The following is a 7,658-nucleotide window of genomic DNA, read 5'->3' on the forward strand; positions in this document are numbered from 1 at the left end:
ATGACCTAAAGTCTAAGAAATAAGTTCACATTTTCTCTATATTTTTTTTTATCTGTACATTCTAATTAAGGCTCAGTGACCCCTTAAGAAAAATGACGCCAATTTGGAATCACCCTGTGTTTTGAAACTATTTGAGATCCTCGATCGGTCCAGACCAGATAAATTAATGCAGAACTTTACCATCAATGTATAAATAATTTTTATTTCAGGTAGTCTTAATGACAGATGGAAGTACTGGTGTGGGTTCTATGTCTTTGAAAGAGTCTCTAGCAACAATGAACCAAAGAAGCAATACATTACCCTTTCGATTGCCGTTTCCATTCACTGTAAAGCTGCACATTGTCTGTATTGCAGGAGCCAATGAGGTGAATGTAGTAAAATGTACGTCATTGTTTTTTCGGGCACTCGTAAATAAATACAGTTGATTGCTTTTAGCAAAGCCACTATTTCTTTAGGTAATTTTACAAGGAGATTACATTACATTTTACCTATTCCTGATCCAGTTATAACTTATTAGTCCAACAGGAATATTGAAATTATCAATCAGTATTGCCATCATGCATTAAACAAATTCAATATTTTATAGTTTCTATAAATAATATCAAGTTATCACTTCTGTCGAGCGTCCCGTGACGCACACGTTTTTTTTATGAAGTTGTTGTTTCAGATACATTTTGGTCGCCACTCTGGCGATTACTTTGAAATTCATATTTGTTACCAGCAACGTATGAAATCCCGCAATGTGCAAATTAACCAACTCACCAAGCATTTTGCAGAATCGCTACTGATTTGGGCAATCTGCACATTGGCTACGGTATTTTAGGCAATCTGGAAAACGCCGAGTCTTCTAGAAACTATCGAAAAAAATTAACTATTTTTCTCGTATCTTTCAAGTGAGCCCCTATACCTTTTAAAAGGAATGACGCCAATTTTGAGCCACCCTATATAATTTAAATAATTTCCATTTTTTCAAAATCCATTCTTAAAAGTTTATAAATTAGTGAAAATGAACCCATTAATATCGGCGCAAAACTAAAAAGTGAATAAATATGATCAACATTTGGTTTGTTTCGTTTTTAATGTTCAGAAATCCATTACGCCCGTCACGTTAATATGGATATTACCAAGTAAGAAAACGAGATAATTTAATCTTATTAAGTATATTGACACAAAAAAAACAATAAACTAAGTATTGCAAACATTCTAGAAAATTGACTAAAATAAATGAAAAAAACAGTCAAAAATTAAACAAAAACTGCGACTTAGTACTTTTTGTAGAAAGACAACAACAAACAAAAACAACTTTTGGTAGAAAATATTTCCTTCGTTTTTCCTGCTTTTTAGCATAACATCTCTTGTGTTTATTTTATAAATATCAAGTAGTGTTTTAGATTTTACGTTACCTGTAATTTTATTTTCCCTGAACTCTTTACGATTGTACGGGCTGATTGCCATCCAACATTCAATTGAAACCAATAGAGCAAATGTAATAAGAAATAAACCGAAGTACTTCATTTTGCTTTTCCAGGCACTTGAAGACTGTATGCTTCCTGATTTTCCGTTAAAGTGTGTCAACAAATTTAGATCTAATAATAACTTGCTCTTATTTACGACTGGGAACATTTGAATATTTCTCGCAATGATAATCCCAAGACCCATGAATTTAATCAAATTATAAACAAAAATTGTGCGATTGAGCAATGGTTTTCTAGACATAAGATTATTAAGAATTAGTTTGGATATTTAAAGTTTTATTAGTTACCAATATTTGATATACATATATCTGAAATGAGATACTGTACTATGGAGTATTTGTTGCTGCTGTTTTGGGTTAGTTTGTTATAAAAAATATCACTTAATAGCAAAGCCAACATTTAATCTTTATTCTTCGACAAATAAACATGTATTTTTATACTTTTGAATACATAATACAGAATAGACTAAGTAAATTTTTTAAATACTTTTTTGCGCTGGCGGATGAGCCACGTAGTGAACATTTATTTATATGTCACCAACTGAAGTAAAACATTGTCGGTTATTCCGCCGTTGAATTGAAACTTGGAAGCATTTTAAAGAAAAATTATAAAAGCAAAACAGTATTTTTCAAATAATATTTCAGTGGAAAAGTTTTAGATAAAATTTCATTAGAAACATATTAACTCTCATGAGAAAGTCAAAGCGGCCGCAACCGAACTATTAGGCAACGATGAAGACATTTTGGGCCTGATAGAAACCCACAGCGAGCATTACCCCATCTTCTTCTGTAGCCTTACAACCACTAATTAAACCAAGCATTAACCCGAAACATAGGAAACCATGTAAACGTTTTGCGCATATTTTCTTTAAATCCAGAACATTTCAAATAATTTTAAATCCAGTAATAGTTGAAGAAGAAGTAAATCTACGGAGGTTGTAAAATGGGGTTATAAAGTGAAGTTAAAAAGTTGCAACTAAGATGTGAGAGTCATATAAAGAGAGGTTGCATTGATATGCAGTTGTATCAAATTTATGTAAAAAACATTTATTTTTTATGTTTTTTTGTACAATGGGACCACTAAGAGAGGTGGTCGGCTGTATCTCAGAAAATATTAATGATATAGATTTCGGGTTAAAAAATATTAAGTAAAGTGACTATGCACTATATTTTAATACGCTCAATGTGCCATTTTCAAGCTCAAATAATTCACAATAATTTATATAAAACGAAGTTTTGAAGTACGAAAGCTGGACATCAGCATCCCAAGACTAGGAAGTTGAAGAAAAACACAGGACTCTGAGTCCTAACGTACGAGGAAGAAGAACAAGAAGAAGAAGAAGTTTTCACATTCGTGTCAATTAGAGATTAACAGTTACCAAAAGAATAACTCGGCCTTGTTTTAGTGATAAAAAACTTCCTAACAAAACTTGAACTGTATATATGATTCGTCAAATTATTAAATCAAATATCAAAAAATATTAATGATGATATGATATTGAATTTTGGACGAGAGATACGAACATATCTCTCATATGAAACATTTGCTGAGAAATGGATTAGTCGCTGCGGCAAATGAATGGCCAGCTCGTTCTCCCGATTTGATCTCACTTGACTTGAAAAGTAAATGGCCCACAGTTTGATCACCTTTTAAAATACAATTTCAATGTAATTCTGGGAATCAATAAAAATATCTCGTTTATAGTCAAAAATATCAACATTTTAAATACTAAATCTAATAATTAAGTTAATTATAGCAAAAATAGTTTCAACAACTCGATGTCTTCAAAACGGATAATGTTTGTTTAGAATGTCAAAGGGGATTCAATTATTGATTAACATACAGGGTGTTCGGTTTGAGAAAGAAAAACTTCGCTTTGCCGTAGCTTTTTAACTGATTCTGTATACTAAATTTTTCTTTATGTAAATAAACTGGAAAGAACCTTTCAAACTTGAGGTGAGCTATTAGAAAAAAGGTTGCTGTGACTTTTCGACTGATCCTGTATATTAAATTTATCTTTGTGCACATAGATTGGGAATAACTACATTTTTGGTATAATCGTTTTATTCTAGATTCTAGGTACCTTAGTTTGGGAAATAATTTACCGTTTCCATACATAAAAGCGACCCTATATAATATTTTAGCTGCTGGGAAAGACAGAACCAGACAGTTTATTTCCTTGGTCAGCAAGGTCACCTGACCTTACGCCTATGGACTTTTTGTGGGAGAAAACAAATTATCTATTTTAAACAAAATTAAGTATGTGATTCATCGTATTTCTGTCGCAGAAATAAAAAGTGCTCTTTTATCTACGAGAAACGTTTCCAAGATCTAGGCAGGTTTTAATCGAATTTTCTCTAAATATATTGCTTTAAATTTAACAATCGGTTCTTTTCATACAATGCGATGCGGTTTGGCTATTTTGCTTCATTTTTTCACGTCTTTATAACCAAGTAAAATATTATTATATTATACTTAAATAATTCAAGAAAAACGACAAAGTTTGTCGATCTTTGAAAATGCGCCTTCTCGCTCCCAATGAAGCAATCACAAGAGCGAATATTTTACTGCAGGGGTTAAACTAAGTAAAGAGCTCATTAATAGGATTTTAAATGCTGAATTTGTTTAAGCCAATACGGAGTTATTAACAACTGTTCGAAGCACATTTTGACTTGCCCCCAGCAACTCATTTGACTAACCAGAACAATAGAACTAAAACAAAAAGTACAGTATTTTCGCACAATTTTCCATTGGTAAAATTTTAAGGTATTTCAATATACCGATTTCCTGAAACCGCTAAAAATACGAATTTGAAATGTTTTCTTTTAGTTTCGCCCCTCTAGCGGTCCTTTGTGAGCTTGAAAATTATTTCCAACAATTTCTCTGGGTCACTTTAATAATTTTTTTCTGGTTAAAATCTATGCTTAGATTATATGAATAATACTTCCTGAGGTACAGCCCGTCTTAGGCCCCGTTCTACAAGTATATACTTAGAACACGCACTACTCAAAATATAACTAGCGATTTGGGTTCTACAATAACGGAAGAATTTTACTCCTGACATATCTGCAGAAAATTTGATACCGACACACTTGAGGAGACATGCTTTGAGTAAATCTATTTTTGCATCCTATTGGTCAATTTGACTGTTAACATATTCTAGCTTTAATGATTTTTGGGTGGTATTGAGCAGAGTATGTTTGGTACATATCACATTACATAACATGGATATCGTAGACGTTATTGTATTCGATTTTGATGACGACATGGAGGACAAATGAAGTAATTAAACGCATTTGAGCTAGTTTCGGATAAAGTTACTCTACTCTAAGTGCGTTCAATTGCAATGTCGTTCAGCTTCCATAACGAGAAAATTTCTAATCATCTTGTATAATATGATTTATCCATTTGCTGTCTTCTGCAATTTATGTTCAATGTTATTTGTAAATATTTTTTTATACCTGGCTTTCAGTTATAAACAAAAATTATACAAATTTTTGACGCTCCCTCGACTAACGGTATGCCTACTAGTCGTTTAGTGGGGTCATAGATCGACACAAATTGATTTCTGAGGACACTAGCGGGACATCCTGTAAAATTAGCATAAGAACATCAACTAAAGCTCTTTGACTGATATAGATGAAGTGGCGGAAAACCCCCTGAGTTAAAACCTGACAGGTTAGTGACGAAGTTTCACTCAATCAGAACATATGACGGTCATTACACTGGTAAGATGCCGAACTCCGTTGTTGGGTCAGGGGTCGAGGTCCATTTCGGTCCACTGATGAATCCACGCACCGGGTCATTTACTAACACAGTGGTGTAGTTTATTGCCTGGCGGGAAAAAGGATGATTCGACTGGAATTAATTGGATTTGTATGGGCAAACAGAGAAATTGGTTTGAATTTACTCTTTTCGACGCATGTTTTAAGCTTGAATGTAATTATGTATTTTTAAAAACCGTTTTAAAATACTTTCAAACCATGATATTATCAAATGTAGCGTTTGAAATGCGAGCACAAGATTGACAATTGAATGTTAAGTCTTAAGTCAGGAGGGAGAAAAGTTTTCTTCATTTGATAACTATTAGTCATGGTGCTTCAACAATTTACTTAGCGTTTGTTAAACTTTCATATGTAACGGTTTCTGGTCTGTTATAATAAAAACTTCCAAACGAGCTGATTTAATATATTTCGAAGTCTAGAAAATGCCAGAATAATTGAAGCTCTCTATTTTACTTCCCTTAATCACTTTAAGCCCAGTAGATGTGGCTGACTATTCAAAGATATCTTAAAAATCAAATTATTTGTTGTGGTCCTATCATGATTATTGATTTAAAAACTATTAAGTTGGTAAAAAAGTGAAATTTAAATCATGTCCAAATGTGTATCGTTATTGTCTGCGCGATGTAATAAAAATGTGTGAGTTGTTAAATAATAAATAATAAAGTTTGCAAAAGTTTTTGTCTTTAAAAGACAAGAGATAATTATGACATCAAAATTGCTTTAAATAAAACTGTACCCCAGGGTTTCAATTACCTCCTTATTACATAAAAGTGCCGAAATATTTTTGTATACAAGTTGTTTATAATTATGTCGATAGGTTTAATGATCAAATGTGTTCGATGTACATTTCAAAAAACACTTAAAACACATTTTTACTGGAGGCAAATTCTATTAGTCAAAACCAGGATTAAACAAGGTAAAAAGTTAAAGTAAAATAAAAAAAACCATATTAAATGTTCGTGCGAAAACGTTATTTAAAACATGTATAAATAATTTTGTTCAAAAAATATCTTTAAAGACAACAGTAAACTATTTCAAAAGTTGTACTTGGTAATATAAGTTTTTATTTATTTATACTTTTGGAAATACATATGTATTTGTAATAATAAGCAAAATAGATATCAACTAAGACTTTAAGATAAAAATATAATCAGATATTATAAAAACGTTAACCAATAATACCAAATTTACCGAGCCTGAGTTGTGCCGAAATTTCCTTTTTTTTGCCAAAAAACCGATAGACGATCGATTTTCTGTCGATGTTTTGATGAAATATAAAAATAAATTTGCCGCTAATCAGGCTCGGGTCGTTAGGTCTGAACGCGGCATAAGCGCTAATTTCTTTTTCTGACAAGCAGATCAATGTTACACGTATTCCGCAACGAGTTAAATTTTTTCAGCATTTAGACATACTAAATAGAGAGCAGTCAGTAAGATCGGTGCAAAATACGTTTTTATCGTTTAAACCCAAATTTATCTTTGGCACCAAAAATTTAATGCTATTAATCAATTCTGGTTTCTTGTATTTTACATTCTTAACAACAAAATCTGCAAAAATCACAGCCTGTGATGCTCGCCTCTTATCCGATGTTTAAAATCTGAAATCCACTAGCATGCTTCTGTAAGAAATGATATATGGATTAACTCTGACAGAGAAACCGTCGAAATCCCTTTTAAACCTTTTCTATTAGAACCATATTGGCTTCTGCCTAAGATGACCATATGACTCAAGATGCGGTCTCACATATGCATTGCATAATCAAAATAATCAACATGCATTGAATAATCGGATAATACAATTAGTGTCCGTAATAATTTTCATATTTATGCTTACAAAACCCAAGATATTATAGGCCGTATTCACAATATATTCATAGTGGATATTGAATCTAAAGCTGTATATGTATTTTGTGTTTACAGTACTTTTCTTTGACTTTTATAAGAATCAGTTTGCTTCTAATAAAGACGAAACTGGTTCCACGCGTTTATTTTGTCAAATATTTCACCACTTACCAAGTTGACTCCTTTATGCAAGTTGGACATTGGCATACATTTAAAGTTTTGAAGACTACAATTCAAAAACTAACCATAAATGAGCGTTGTTTTGCTTTTCAGCAAATCTATGATCGGATACATGGTTGCCGTTGTCTTGTTACAAATCTTAATTAAAACGGAAAAACTGCTAATAAGTTTCATCGAACATCTACACTTGCATTGGGTGCATACTTTAAACTATTTACTCTTACTCGTGGATACACGAGAGTGTCACGGAATCAGCCGAAGTAAAATAAGAACCGAATTGTGTCAATCGTAAAGAGGGCACTAATAGCGCCAGGCACAAGGCACAGAACTTATTAGTGGCGGGTTATACTGAGAATGAAAGACGCATTTGCAGGTG

Source organism: Dendroctonus ponderosae, unplaced genomic scaffold, assembly GCF_020466585.1.
Source record: "Dendroctonus ponderosae isolate FM_Combo_2020 unplaced genomic scaffold, Dpon_F_20191213v2 Dpon_F_20191213_6, whole genome shotgun sequence".
In the NCBI taxonomy this organism is placed as follows: Eukaryota; Metazoa; Arthropoda; class Insecta; order Coleoptera; family Curculionidae; genus Dendroctonus; species Dendroctonus ponderosae.